This window comes from Mycteria americana, chromosome 2 (genome assembly GCF_035582795.1).
Source record: "Mycteria americana isolate JAX WOST 10 ecotype Jacksonville Zoo and Gardens chromosome 2, USCA_MyAme_1.0, whole genome shotgun sequence".
NCBI lineage: Eukaryota > Metazoa > Chordata > Aves > Ciconiiformes > Ciconiidae > Mycteria > Mycteria americana.
This window is the reverse complement of record NC_134366.1, coordinates 33,533,339-33,549,297: the sequence shown is the minus strand read 5'-3', so window position 1 is coordinate 33,549,297 and position 15,959 is coordinate 33,533,339. Positions and strand designations below refer to the sequence as shown.

At 42.6% G+C, this 15,959-nt stretch overlaps 1 long non-coding RNA gene across 1 annotated transcript; it reads left to right on the top strand.

Annotated features, from left to right (window-relative positions):
* The first annotated feature begins 14 nt into the window (after positions 1–14).
* Positions 15–14,493, top strand: LOC142405464 (uncharacterized). The gene is made up of 4 exons (XR_012774186.1): positions 15–205; positions 1,996–2,063; positions 8,946–9,036; positions 11,771–14,493. It is a non-coding gene; the product is annotated as an uncharacterized LOC142405464 (long non-coding RNA).
* Positions 14,494–15,959: the final 1,466 nt, after the last annotated feature.

Below are 15,959 nucleotides of genomic sequence, written 5' to 3'. Positions count from 1 at the left end.
GGTGTCGGCCCCGCACCCCTTTCTCCCCCTCTACTCTTACGAAGGCCGCCGGGGCTCCCGCCCCATCCCCTCCGCCTCGCGCTGGGGCGGTGGAACGTGGCTGGCCTGCTGGGAGCTGCCCGTCGCCCCGCCCGGGCGCAGGGCACCGGCCCCGCTTGCCGGAGGCGGCCGATGGGTGGCCCCGGCTGTGTGCTGTGCCTGCGAGGTGAGGTGGGGAGAGGGAAACTTGCTGGGGCCTTACCTATGGGTGGCTGGAGGAGGTTCGTCATCTCCTCAGTTATTTTGTTGTTCAAGGAACAACGAAATGTTGTTTGAGATTGTTGTTTGTTCCTGTCTTCCCTGATGGTAGGTGTCTATAATCGATGACCTAGTCCCCTGTGTAATCAAAAGGAAACATCCAGGGATTTACTTTTCCAGGGCATTAAAGTATTTGGAGTACTGTTACAGTTTTACCAGCTATTCATCTGTATTTTTATTTCTCTTTTTAAAATTTTTATTTAAAATTTGTGTGAACAGTCATGTTTCCACTGTGCCTCTTATGTATTTACACCTGTATATTTCCTCAGTTTCAGGGTTAAATATTTTTACTTACAGGTAGTCAAATGAAATCCTCCATCTGTATCAATAATTTCCTACTAGTCACTACCAAGTTTTTGTTACTGTTTTTAATTGGCTGGAACAGTGTCCCAATTTGCCTGTACCCTCCAAAATCCTGTCTCTACAGTTGCCATGGGCTGGACTCTGCTGGATGATGCTTTATAATAAATACAACAAATCTAATAACTGCCAGCTACTTCAGGGTGTACACGGGTTGCAGGATTAGTGTCCAAGCTATTTTCTTATCTTTTTGCTGGGCTTCACAAAGAGACAAGGAGACATATGTACCTCCCTTGGGATGTCTGTAAGGGTGTGTAGTGCAGTAGTTTTACTTCATCAGGCTTTGGTGCCAGAGAAGAAGTTGTGATGGTCAGTTCCTAGTAAGTGGAGGAAGCTGCATCTACTTTCTGATGAATTCACAACAATTCTTAATAGGAACTTGTCATCAAAACAATTTAAGAAGGAAATTCCAAAAGCATTTTGTTTTATGTAATTTGGCTGGCCTCTGTCTGCTACGGGAAGCTGCAGCAGGCTAATAATCCTTGCCAGCAGTGAGACAGAAAGAGACTGAACAGCAGCAGGCTTTGTCTTTCCTGGTCTGTCACTCAGATCTTTTTTCTTTTTTTTTTTAACATCTTTTTTCCATGCTCTTTGATATTTTGCCAGACTTCTGCAATTAAATATAATACACATTTTTTTCTCATGCAATAAAAAAGACTCCTTGCTTTTTTTACTGATGTATATCTACCTCTCAGCTGCTAGCCAGGCAACAAATTAAAATTCTCCAATATTTGTGACCACAAATTAAATCTGAATGCTCAACAGCTGCTGAAGCTTTCTGTTTGTTTGTTTCTAAACTTGACAGACACAGACTATCCCTACTGCTGGAGCTTTGTGAAGTGACAGGATGAGTGAAAAATCTGTTGTGTTTTTTCCCCCTTGCTCATCAAACTGATGATGTTGTGGCCAATTTGGCCTATTGGGAATGCAGATTTACTGACTGGAGCTACTGCCTTTACTGGGCCATGCTTCTGATGTTTTGGGCCCAGGTCTGGCAGAGTGTAAGCCCGGTATAAAGTCACTTGCCTCAGTGCAATTTTACCAGCTGCTTTTAATTTTGTTGTGAAGACTGTTTTCAGAAACTGTTTGATGCCCTCTCAATAGGAAAGAGTATCTTGAATGTATACCCTGTCCTGAACACAAGAAGCCATCAGCATATCGAATGTTTTTTGTTGGGTTTTGTTGCAAATGCTCACATATATAGTTACTGTACCACTGTTCCTTTGCTGAATTATTCAATATTATCATCCACTGCCCTTCTAAGAAGATCTCTTTCACTATTAATTATTAAAAGGTGTACCTCCACTTTCTTAATTAATGTTGGTGTTTCTTGTTAAGGGACCCGGCTCCTGCACTCCTTTGTGGGTGAGAACTACCTACTACAGGTTTTACTTCTTCAGATTCAGGTAGGCATCTAACCATGACTAATGAAACTTGGTTTGTATCCACCTCTGACCATAAACTCTGGGGCACAGTTCAGCTGGTATAAATAATCAGAGGCTTCAGTTAAGTAAACAGAGCTATGACAAATGAAGGTAGCTGGGGTCTAGTTCGTTCTTTCTTTTTTTTTTCCCCCTCCAGTTCTGTTCACAAGTTATAGTACAAACTTGGAATAATATGGTTTAGATTTAGAGTAATACTTTTGCTGTTACAGCATTTGTCTGTGTTGGCTGCTGTAATTTCTGGTAGTGGTCAGGAGTACATCTGTGCTCCTATTCCCTGTCAGGCTGCAGAACTTCACTTGTTCTGGCTAGAACTAAATTGGCTTAATTCTTTTAAATGGATGGTTACAAATTGTTAGTTATAAAAAGGCTCTCTTGCAGTTGGAGGGAAATCTCTCCTCTGTAGGGAAAGCATAGATAGTGTTTGTTTATTTTTTTTTTTTTAAGTTTATTTAAATAGCTGGTCCAAGTGAGGATCCTAAGTATTTGTCCCTCACTGTTTGTCTCTATAGGGGACAAATTCTGCACTTCCATCTGTTACATGAATCCAGAGCTGCCAGACGTATCCAAAAGCAGAATATGCCTTTTCCTTTTCTTCCCTCGCTTTTTTCTGACGCTTATTCTCCGCTTCCTTGCACAGTCTTTGTTCTCTTACCATTCTTTGGTGCTTTCAATGGCACTGCTGGCAAATAAAGGAGGAGCTATGAACAGTGTGAATTAGTCGTTCTTTCATGGGAAACTGTGGCAGGGGGAAGAGTACACTGGGCACTTGTAATGCTGCTGACGTGCACTTACAGACAGTACAAAAGTATGCAGGGGAAACACTCCTGCAAAGGAGAGGGAGGAGTGAAAACACAGAGTTACTGGGGCTCGATGCTGGCATGCTTCTTGCTAGTCAGAAGAGCTTCAAATGGAGCCGTTTGGGTAGTTTACTCTTCATTTCCCTGTAAAGCTCATGTCAGCTGGGGTTGTTTCCAGGAGGTTTTCTGCATGGGGCCTTCTGCTGAAACACTCTGAATGCGAACACGGCTTGTAGGCAAATCTCTTCTGTTTCTGTAGGCTCCGATCCCACATTATTGCTGCTGGTTTATGTTATTTTATTATGTGCCTGAAATCTAAAGGACTGTGTCACTTCTGAGGCACAAATTTGAAATGGGAAGGCTTAAGTATATACAAAGTTCTCTTAAAGTATATACTATTGTCTTAATTTTAAGACAGTGTGACCTTTTTTCTTACTCTCTACTATTGTGCAGTGTCTAAAACATTGTAAGTAAAACATTGTTTGCAGAAATTGATTTTTATCGCTTTATTTTTCCCAGGTTTACAATGAGCTGTTGACAGCACTTTGAGTAGTTCATTTTGCTCATTGTCTTGTAAAGTCATTTTTCTTCCTCTGTTGTTTGTCTAAAGTCTCTCATGCACATCAAAATCGGGGAGGGGAAAAACAGGGTTAAAAAAAGCCAGTTGTTTCCAGGAGTAGGAATGCCACATGCAGTCTCTGTACTTGTAATTATTAAAGTTAGACTTTAATTTGACTTTCTCTTCTTAAATGTATAAGGAAAATACTTGTGACAGTAGGAAAAATAAACATAATGAGTCTAAATTGTATGAACTCCATTGCAAGACAATCAGGTGTGTTCAAACCAGTGCTAATTCCATTGGGATTTTAAAGAAACTTGGAATGCACCTTGCACAATTTTCTTCGCTGGCTACATTTGTCTTGGTATTTCTGTTTGGTTTGTTGTTGTTTTTTTAAAGCCTAGCATCAGTCTTTTTGCTTCCTTTAAGACACTATAGGAAAACTGCAAATGGCTGTTAAAATCAGTAATTTGTACTTGTTGCTATGATGATGCTGCATCTAGGGAATTTCTCATTTTCCTTTTATGTATGCAAAAAAGGTCCCATAGGATTGTTTTTAAAGCTTACTGCATCAGCCCTAAAACCAAGCCAAGCACCTGCTGTCTAAATTGTTTTCAAAGTTTTTATTGTATACAGTTGACATTTTTAAATGTTAGCATTGAGGTGCATAGTGAATATGCACAAAGGGACAGGGTTTCAGCTGGCTTAACTTGGAGTAAATAAAGGGCTTATCCTGCCTTGGCAGTTGACCATTAAAGCACGTTCCTGCGCTTGGACCATTAAGCGTGTCTGAAGTTTGATGACAGCTGTAGGATCTGTGTTAGGGTCTACGAAGTCTGTGAAGTAAAATGCTGTTTATGATCAACCGTGTCTCTCCATTGAAAGTAGAGGTTCCAATGTCCAGCCATTTCTTGCGTCACTGAAAAGGGAAATCGGAGTCATCTTGGTCACCTGAACCGCCTCAGTTATTCAGTCATGTCAGTTAGTCACCTTAGTTATCAGTAACGCAGCAGGTAGAATATATGGAGTCAATAAAACATACACTTAAAATGTTACCTGCAGTAACAATCGAGATTTTTCGAGAGCTAAATTCAGTGCAAATGTCCTGTGGACATACCCCAGTTATTCACTGAGTTGTTTAGTAATGCATTGACTGTGCCACAGTGTTTGCATGCAGCCATGAATTTCTCTCCACTTCCTGGAACAAAATCAGTTCCTTGGCAGTGCTATTGCACTCGTGCCATTCCACCCCCAGCCTTAAAGAAGCCCTTTCTGGCACCAGGCAGTAAGGAGTAGCAGAAGTAGGTGTAGCTGTTGCATGGATCTTTGCTGTCTTATGGGTAGACACACAAGGTGTTGTGGTTTCATGTTGATGATCATTATGAGCCAGACAAGAGGGAAAGACGATTCTGGCATACAGAATAAACTTGTCTGTGTTGTTTGGATCAGAGGTTCTTCTCTGCAGAGAATAAAAAACATACAAAAGTGTTTGGCATTTTTATTTATTTATTTTTAGTGAAGTGGAGCATTGTAGATTGAGAAAGAGAAATTAGGACAGGAAAATAGGCCATTTAAGTACAGTGACTAGAGTAACCCACAACTAGGTCAGAAATTAGCTCCTCCAAAAGCACAAAGACATAGCAAATGTTCAGTTTAATAAATCTGACAAGCGGTTACAAATGACTACTGAAAAAATAACGGTTCGTTCATCTTTGCTCTTAGAAGGACAGATGCTGAATGTATTCTTTGAGAAACTTTCTGACCAAAATCAAAATGGCATAAAGTTCTTGGATTAAGCCTGGAAAGTTAAATTGCTGTTAGAAAACTACTTAGAAGAGAGACTTTTTCCAAGCAAAAGCAGCTACAGGCAAGTGTGAAGCCATTGTTCTGGATGGAGTGGCTGGATGTCCAGCCTCGCTTTTTAAGCCGTTCTTTATAATTCCCACTGGATCTACCATGCAGTGGGTGAAAATAACATTGTAGGGTAACAATAGCATGTCTACTTGGTAATTCAGTTGATGCCCACGTCTTTTGAATCATCCCATGAATAGCGCTTGCCAGACAAAAGATAGACTTGGTGAAGTTTCTCCCTCTAATGTTTGGGGAGGGGGGGGGAAGGAACCAAAGAACTAAAACAGCACCAGGACTCTGACTTTAAAGGGAAAATGTATTTCAGAGGTCAGCCTTCTAAAAATAGTAAAAAAGGCAAATACTCATTTTATAGGTTCAGAAGCTAGTTCTTGGGATTTTCTGAAGATCTTATCTTAATTGTAAGAATTGCCTTTTGGCACATTTAAAATCCATTTTGAATTAAGCTGATAGAGGATTAGGATAAGGAGAGTTTGTTGCATCTAATGTATTAAAGAAACAACTGGAGGCTGAAAATAGTAGTATAATGATATTTTGAATAGTTGCACATGAAAGGCTTGACCCAAAGCCCAGTCCTTTCTGTTCAAGACCAGGATTCAGGGATGTCCTGGAATTGGGCTGGTTTTAGTTAAGTCTGGAAGAGAAAAAGGCAGAATTCTAGATCCAGGCAGTGAAGTGGTCTAATGCTTCCTGCAGCCAAATCCAAACTTACTTGTGCTGTTATGTATAAGGCATTTGTGTGTCTCTCTGGAGAGATGGATAACTGCTGGGAAGGTAGCCTCTTGGTGACAGTGTTTATCATACTCTGTTCTCATGGGAAGTATATCAGTGCAGCGTGCTGGCACCTGATCCACTGTCACATCTGTTCTTCAGGGCTGAAATAAACCCAGCAAACTTCAACAGTAAATATAAGTTAACATGTCCTGTTAATCACAGAGTTATTGTCTTAATGCCTGTGGACTAACGGGGGGGGTAAGCAGTGGGACAATAAATAGTTTTCAGATTAATTGCAGTTTTTACTGGTCTTACATCTGCTGCAGGTTTTCATTACCATCACATCCCAAAGATTTCCTCTTTATCAGTTTCAGGTGGAAACCATCACCACTTGGTTTTGGTTTGAAGGGAAAATGGATACCATCCACTGAATGCCCTCCCAGGTGATTCTCTGGGAAGGTTCCAAGAAATCCTGAAGTAATCGGGCATCATATGCTAAGAAACAGAAATCCGAAGTGTTTACAAGTACGTAGAAGAACAGTAGAGGATGGTCTGAGCAAGACCTTGTACTGTGGGAGCAGAAGGGTGGGGAGAAAAGCTGTGCATCACAAAGCAAGTTGGAGCACCAAGGTTCTGATGTAAGCTACTTAGCTAAGTGCTCGTCACCAGGTCTGTCTGTTGACTGTGTCACTGTTCATCCTGTGCACGTGAGCTGTGTGAAAAGTTGTGTCTGTCCCAGAACCATGGAGAGCACAGGTTGGAAGGCATCCCGGAGGCCGTCTGATCCAACCTTCTGCTCAAAGTAGGGCTAACTCCTGAGCCAGAGCAGTTTGCTCAGGGAGACGTTCAGTCAAGTTTTGAACATCTCTGAGGATGGAGGGCCACAACCTGTTGGGGCAACTTGTTCCAGTATTTGAGTACACTCACTGTGAAAACTTTTCTGTTATCAGAATTAACCTTGTTGCAACTTGTGGCTATTGCCTTGTTCTTTTGCTGTGTCCCTCTGAGAAGAGTTTGGCTCTGTCTTTGCTCTAACTCCTTTTAGAGAGTGGAAGACTGCAGTCAGATCTGCCCCCAGCCTCCTTTTATCTAGGTTAAATAAACACAGTTCCAGCATCATTCCTATGTGGTCCAGGAGCCAGAGCTTTTTTCCCTGTGATGTCATGAGCTGGTATTTTCCTTTGACTTCCTGCTAAAGTGGGATAGATCACTTGTGAGAGAATAGAGATGTTTGGTCCAAACCAGCAATCCCCAGGTGAAAGAAATTCACAGGAAGAAGAGAAAGACAGAATGCCAAATTTTGGTGTATCTGTTGTTTCTTTCTGTGGTTTCTGTAAAGCACAGTCAGTATTCTCACACTGCACCACTGGCATGGCTTATCTGTAGTAAAGTTAGCTGCTGCGGTCCTGTGATGATGTGACAATCTTTCAGAAATGGACAACTTAGTTGTGAGCAAAACCTTGAAAACATGAGCAGTAAATGGCTCAGAATTCAGAAGGTAGATTTAAAGAACCTCATTTCTTTCCTAATATCAAATCTTAAACCAGCATCATAACTAATTTAGACACCTGACATGCATTTTGAAGCAGTTGGTTCAGTAATAATGCTATGTTCCCCTAGCAATTAATCTTTCTTTAAAATATCTCATTATTAGAACAGCCTAGCTTCTTTCTTGCAAAGAGAAGACCTACAGCCATGAGCTGCTAGTAATGTGAATGCAGTACTTTTGAGCATGCATGACGAGCATATAGAAAAAGCTATGACTCTTTCCTCTAGTTAGGAAAACAACCTGCTGCTGTTAGCCAGTTCTGCTGCATCACCACCATCATCTGTGTGCAAGCTGGGGACAAGCAGGGAAGCAGTTTCATCATTTGGTCTTTTCCCTTGAAAGCACTGAAAGAGTATCAGGCCCTTGCATAAAAATGTAAAGCAACATGAGTGCTCAGGAGTATGTTCATCTATGAGCACAGCTCTGTTTTCCAGTAGTCTTCTTGCAAGCAGATGGCACTAACAGTGAGATAGGTACCTAGTAACTATGAAATAGAAGAAACAAACCTTGTTTGTTACTTGGATTGTCAGGTGATATCCAGAGTTTGACAGTGAAACCCTAAAGTCTCATGCATATTCTGAATTTGCTGCTTTACTCTTCAGCTATATGTCCAGCTCCAGTACAGTAGCAGACATATCACTGTGAAAATCAGGCTGTTTGTCTTGGTGTGGAGTGCGTTTCTGACTTGATGCAAGCTAAGCAATATATAGGCTTATGTATTTAAACTTAGCTTCGTATTTTATCCTACAGGTTAGCTGCTTATCGAGTCTACTGTCAGTGCTTTCTGCTATCAGTGCCCAGACATCTGCATTAGGGACATCACACAAGCTGACAGGTACTGATATCTGCAATAAGTAATTAATCCCTTAAGCACACAGGAATTTTCTGTCAGTTGAATTTGCTTGGTACTATTTCCCTAAAAGAAAGATAAAGGTGATAGGGCATGGCTTATCTTTCACCAAAGTTTCTTCTCGGAGTCCCAAGACTTGCCTCTTTCTGTTGTCTGGCTTGCCAGCCTGCATTCCCGATTTAGGGTTCACACTTTTGAACCTGTGGTTTCTCATGTTTCTAGTCGGTGCTGGATGAGACAGCCATCAGTCGAAAATGGTTTGATATGAATTGGCCAGGTATTTGGTTTGTTCACTTTTTCAATGCAGTTGCTTTTTTCTATACAGTTTAGACAGTCAAAGAGAAGAGTGTTCTGCCAGTGTGCTAATAGAGTTTCCATTTAATTGTATACTTTCACATGGGTCAAGAACCCTTGTGCAAGAGAGTAAGAGAAGCAAACAGTAAGGGATGAAGGAAGGACACAGTGGGTTTCATGCTGTTCTATTTTCTTTTTTTTTTTTTTTAAGAAAATTAATGAGTGAAGAATCCCAAAATGAGAGAGAATTTGCAGTGACTGTGCTTTACAAAAAGTACACTGAATTCCAAGCAAATGTAAATGTAAATCTAAACTTAATTCTGCAGAGAATTTTAAATGATGGTGGATTCTCAAGTTAAAAATCATTAGTTTCCTTCCCAGTATGAGCTGGAAAGTGTTTTGGACACCATCTTGTGTTTTATTTCCACCTTCTATGTATGAGTGAGAAATGTCAGCTCTGGAAGCTGCCAGCCTGTTACCACAGGAGTAGCTTTTCTTCTAGAAGTGTATTAAAACTTGATGGCACAGTTTCCCTGGAGCAGCCCAAGTCATGGCAGCTTGAAGTATACTTGGTGCTGCTTGCCTTGTTGATGCCACTGAGAGAGACACAGCAGCTGACAAAGCAGTAACTGGGATGCTGCTGAAAAACAAGACTACTTCAGCAGTAGCAAACCATTTTAAATATGAACCTATCTTTTAAAGGATCCAGCCTTAAACGAATATGATGTACTCAAAATAAAGTGCTCTTGAAGGCTGCTTTTCCCCAAGAAATATTTCTTCATGTAATTTAGGTAGAGCGAGCAATCAGTTGTATTAGGAGCAGACAGATCTGGAGCACTGACCACCTGTGAGTGCACTGCTGTGCTCCTTTGCAGCCATTCAATGCAATTGCTGACCCGAGTGATAACAGATGTGATGAGTGGTATTAGCTATTACAGGTGATATTACAACAGAAGGAGGCCAACAAAAGCCAGGTAGACTTTATAGCCCTCTCCCTGTCAGCAGCAGGCCAGTGTTTGTTTCCAGTCTCAATTCTGGCTATTGGTGCTAAGAAGTTTGTGTCTGAGATGACCAGTAGGAGTGAGCTTCAGGTCCCTTTCATCTGCTTCTCATTCCTATATCTGTGCTGGGGCTGAAACTCCACTGCTTCATCCACATAAGTCTCTGCTGTCAGAATTCATGCAGTATTTCCAGGTATTTCCATGTCTGCCTTGAGTGTCATCTGTGCCTCTGAGCCAAGGGACAGGAAGGTCGCAGATCTGACAGAACAAAGCCGAAGATCCCTCAAAAGTACAGGGTTTACTCGAAAGACTGGGTAAATCCTTAACTACAGAAGCTGCTAAGACAGTTCTTCTTTTAAATTGTATGCTCTATTTTATTTGACATTCCTGTGTCAAAGGAACTAACCTGCACTAACCAAATGATGTAGGCATCTATGCATTTGGGAAATAGAGCACATTTATTTGATATTTTTAGTCAATAGTTGGGTTTTTTTTCACAGTGCTTTGTCAGATCTATTTAATACTATTTTACTCAGCTGGGTGATTTCTGGTTTTGGCATTTTTTTTTGTTTGCGTCTGAAGGAGGATATATTTCTGCACATTACTGGCTAGCGTGGCAGTGAAAGATGGCTGCTGAGAGGTGGGTCAGTACCATAATTATAGGTTCAATACCTTCTCCCAAACTGGAAGGAGTTTCTGCTTCCGATGCTTGCCTCTTGGTGGAGTATCTGGGTTTCCAATACTTCCATTTTATGGGGTGGAGAATGAACCCTTGGGAATTCCAGAGTATCTCTGGGTTCCTGATATTTTAAGTGACTTGTGAGAACAGCTAGCATGAATTTCATCATGGAAACAAATTCCCAGCTTAAATGTCATCTCCAGCATTGTTCAGACCCTCCCACTGTTGCAGGGCTTCAACTGGCAGGTTGTTGCTCTGCTGTCACTCTCTCATTTATGTTGGTAGAAGGCAGTGCTTTTGTGCTTTTCCTCTAGTTTAATTTTAGGTTCCCAACTATATTATTAAAGTTGTCCCTAGTGGATTCTTCCCTTGATATGGGAAGACACTGTCTTTTTTTTTTTTTTTTTTTTTTTTAAATCTCAGGATTAGTATTCCCAAGAAGACCACACTTTTCCTCTGTGTTATTTTGATGTTAAAAATTCAGGGATGCTTTGCAACATGAGCACCACCATGTGTTCCTCTTCAGTCAGTTGTCCATATATCCACTTACAGCTTTCAGACCTCTCCCAGACCCTGTGGAAACCATTTGGAGTTTAGGGTCATGAGAACCAGTTGCTTTAGGACTTCTTTAGTAGATATATAAATATATCTTTGATTTATCCATGCTGATTCTTCTTGTCTGCATCTGATTCTTTCATTTCATCTATCCTACTCAAGTTTAGTAATGTATAAAGGTGAGTTTGCACATAGGCAGAGCATAAGCAAGTGGCCATTTGCTTTTCTAGTCCTTGAAGGGAGGATTGTGCTATTTAAGTTTAAATAAATCATTCAGATATGTGCCTCTATCATTTGAGCTGCATTTTGCCCTTAGAATTCTGCATTTAAAGGAGCACCATCAGCTGCTGTTTCAGGAAGGTTTCTTTAAAAAAAAAAAGTAATTTCAGTTGCTGTGACAGCCAGTAAATTATAACATAAATATAATTACATAGATGCTACATGAATTCCTAAACTATAATCAGTTGTTATAAAAATATTAAAACTCACCTGCACAAACAAAAGTAAGAAAACATGTAAAGGAAACTGTGAATGTGAATATGCACAAAATGTACTTGAAAGCTGAAATAAAAGGAAAGAAACAGAGATAAAGCAATCTCTGCTGACTGTAACAGGACCTGAATATGACTGGAAGAGCAGCAGCATGTGAGAGAGCAGTACATATGTGCTATTTGGTGCAGAAGTGACAGCATGTGACCTTGATTTATGCAGTTATTCCAAATTATCTTCCTGTCCTGTTTTTTGTATCCCGTACTTCTCTCGGGACTGGTCCTGAATACTCCTTTCTCTCTGTCTTTGCAGTGTTTCCAGGTGCTGGCATTTCCCCTGACAAGCTGCTGGCCTATTTGGGATCTCTAGAGACTGCATCCCTACAAATCTAGCTGCTGTGATTATTTTAGCACTCGACGCAGATTTCCCTGAGGAGCAGAGGAATTGTGCCAGCAGATGCGATTCATGCGCTCTGCTTCCCCTGGGCCCAGCAGGGAGGCTGTGCGCAGGCTGGAGGGGCACCCAGGGGTGTCTGATGGGCACCAATGGTGCTTGGTCCCTGCCCCAGCCCCTGGGGAAGGGGGAATCCCCCTTCCTTCCCCCAGGCCAGGGGCTGCAGGAGGTGCCGCTGCACGGGTGCTTCGGCAGCCAGCAGCATGGGAGGGCAGATGGCTTTGATTGCAGGTCCAGAGGTTGAGTCGAGGGTGACAAAATGTTTTTGCGGTCTTTTTGGAGACCTGGGCCAACTTGTGAGGGAGAGGAAGGTGAGATACCACAGTAAGTGAGAGGTGATCTGTCTGGGAGCAGAAGGCGTTTCCATGTTGGATTTATTGAATTATGTGTGTTTTGTGAGGGCAGAGAGAATGCAGGATGTTCTCAGCTGGGTACAGGATGAGGTACCCTTTGATTAGAAATCAGCCTTAATGGTTTCTTCTGGAACAGCTTTACAGGGTCAGAGGTTTCTGGATTCACTAAGGTCTTGAGTCAAAGCAAAATGCAGGAGATACAAAGTCTGTGATAGCAAGAAGAAATAGAACATTGTTTCTGTTAATCCCAGAATCCCACTGTCTCAATAAAACCACAGAAAAACGTTTCTATATTCAAAAGGTGGGAAAAGTGTGATCTATCCATACACTGCTTCCATCTGTTGACACAAGAGAAATTTCTGGTTGTGGAAGTATAGTCTCATCTCCAGGCTCTTTCAGGAGATGTCTTTGCATTGGCGTTATCCCAAGGGCCTGGACCGTAGGGACAGAAAGGGACAGACTTGATGCAGGGATGGGCACCCAGCCACATGGTAAATACCATTTTTTCCCAGCTAGTGTAGTGCCGTCTGTGACCCTTGAGTAAAGGTGGAAAAGTCTGAATCTCCTATATTTGAACTTTAGGTCATCAGCACAGTAAAAGAGAGAGATTCTGTGGCATCTTTTAACCTTTTATTCCACTGACATGTCCTACTTATTCCACAAACTATAAATTATCTGCCTGCCCACTTCCCTTTAGAATATCCTTCAGTATCGCAGATACCATCTATTTTCTCTTGGGTGGTCATATTGATACAAATCCAACTAAATTTTAGCACAGTTGTTCTCAATTGGTTTTTATTTTTTCAAGGTTGCTGCTTCTATTTTGGACCTGGAGAAGGACTGAGGTACTTGAAAGCTTATTGATTTTTCCCAGCTAGACTAGTGGGTCTAATAACACAGGTCTGCCTACAAACCTTATTTTGGTCATATCCTTGGATACTTGGAAACAATGCTGTTTTGTTATTTCTTCTGGCATAATTTATGGCTGTCAGCATTATGCAAATATCCTAGCAATAACTAGTAATGATATGGAGAGAGTTATGTTGGCCTGTCAGCAATGTTCCTAAACTTCATCAGGGAAAAATAAACAGAAAAATCTCAGGCAACTGATGTACTGGAAGAGACTGCAACGCAAATGCATCTGATTATGAAGTTGCCATGATACAGTCATTTGTTCATTCTGGGTCGAATCTTTCTTTTTTATTCCTGTGTGTTCCTAAATCAGAGAAGTTCAGTGTTCATGGGTGTGTTTCTCCCTGTTAGTGGAATTCCAGAGCAGTTTGCAGTTTCCGGGCGGTCCCGTAGGGTGAAGGGTGCTGGATGGTATGGAAGCAGACACTCAAGTCTTGTAATGCCATCAACAGAAGTGCTAGCGATGAGTGTAAGAGGCAGTGGCAGTCGTTAACGTTGAACTGTTAAATGAGACGCTTGGACTGAGGTAATTGAGTTTCTGGCAGCCAGCAGCCATGGGAATGACAGATCCAAGTACCAAAATGTTACCTGTCAGTCTGCAGCTGTGTCATATTAGCAGTTCCAGCACTGGCCTCTTTCCTCCTGCTGACTGGGAGATGATGGTGGCATATACAGTCCACCAACACCTCTCTAGTGGGTAGAGGACGTGTCCTCTATGTCTGCAAAATGAAGCCATCCATGTGGTCCTACTCAGTGATGGCTGAGACCGACAAGTGCATTTCTCTCTTGCATCCCTTGTGGGAGAGGGAGTGGGAAAGCAAGCACGTACTCTTCACTCTCCTCCTTGTCTGGATCGCCTTGGATGGGTAGGTACTAAGGACACTGCTCTCCCAGTATGGCTCCTGATGCCACAGGGCACCAGGGAGCAGTGGTGAGATGAGACTCCAACCTGCACAGCTCCCACCGAAGCTCCTGAGGTCCCTTGTAAGCTCAGGACTTCTTTCTCGTCAGAGAATAACATGGGTAAACTGGAAAGGAGAAACCCAGAAGGGGCCAAGCATCTGAAACCCCTGCTAGTGTGTGGGGTGACATGAGCTACCAGACCATGGGAGGAAACCATGGCCACCATCGTGCTGGTAATTGGATTTCTGTCAGGAAAAAATAGCAAGGGAGCAGGTCATCCGGGACACCAGTGCAGCAGCATTGCCAAGGACCAAATATAGGTTCTGTGCACAGCCTGGGAGTGCTTGCCTGCCTGAATCGTGTCTTCTGCAGGTGTTGGCACAACATCCCCTCCCTAGATTTGTTTGCATTTACATGAAGTCTTATGAGGAGCAGCTGAGGGAGCTGGGATTGTTTAGCCTGGAGAAAAGGAGGCTGAGGGGAGACCTCATCGCTCTCTTCAACTACCTGAAAGGAGGTTGTAGCGAGGTGGGGGTCGGTCTCTTCTCCCAAGTAACAAGTGATAGGACAAGAGGAAATGGCCTCAAGTTGCACCAGGGGAGGTTTAGACTGGATATTAGGAAATTTTTCTTCACCGAGAGGGTTATCAAGCATTGGAACAGGCTGCCCAGGGAAGTGGTTGCGTCGCCATCCCTGGAGGTATTTAAAGGACGTTTGGATGAGGTGCTTAGAGACATGGTGTAGTGGTGGTTTTGGCAGTATTAGGTTTATGGTTGGACTCGATGATCTTAAAGGTCTTTTCCAACCTATATGATTCTGTGATTCTGATTCTGTGAAGCTCTAAAGGCCCATGTGGCTGGTAAGGAGCAGGAATTAACTTTTCCTTAAATATCATAGCATAAAACCAAAAGCCTAGTGGAGAAGTGGAAGAAGCCAACCCTGAAGATTTGCCTTTTCCCCCCTCAAAAATCAAAAGATGTGGCTTTTTTTGGAAAAGGTATACTTACATAATTTGTCCTCATTTTCGTTCTTAATAACCTGCACAGCTCAGCCAGCACCGGATGGTTGGCTGCAATTAACCTGTGTAACACTATTTGTGCTTCTTTTTGAGGAAGGGCAGTTTTGTCTTGGCCTACAAGCCTTATTTTAGATAATGAAAAGCCCCATTTTTAAGTGCAAATGTGATTTTAAAGGTAGTTATGCTTGTCCATGAACACGATGGGAACCTAAAGTAAAGCCTTTGAGATGCCAGAGGAGACCCGTTACAATTACCAGGCAGTCTACCAGTGCCTCAGGATGGGCATTTTTGAGAGCGATGGGTTTTGTTCTTCTCCACGTGCTGTTCGGACAAACCCAGTGAGGCTGAATCATTGTGTGCCTCACATTCACCACTGCTCTAGGGCTGAACCCGCTGGTTCTGAAAGTTCAGATTTTGAAGGTGGTCTTCAAAACAGAAACCAGAGTTCAGCACCCTCACACCATTCCCGACACTGGAAGTAAGGGATTGGTAGTAAGAGGTTCTTGCTCTCTTTGCTCCTCTTGAAGTGCTGGTCTCTCATTGCTTAATGTACAAGCTGTCCTGAAATAAAATTGTGCCAAATACAAGACGCTAAGAAGCTTGCTTCATGCTGCTCGTGCAGTACCGCAGTTGCCTGCCAGTTGCCTGCCCCAGGCACCACCCTTCGGAAGCAGCAGAGCTGTGCTGGGAGCTGGAGCCCTGCGATGCGCTGCACCAGGGACCCTAAGCCTGAGTGCTACCTGCAGGGGAAGGAAGGGCCTCCATCCCTCTCTTGTCCATCAGTCATCCCTCTCCCAGCCATCAGTCCCATCAGTGCCGCCCAGGTTGGCACATGGGTGTTTGAGCAAAGTTCTGTGTCTTA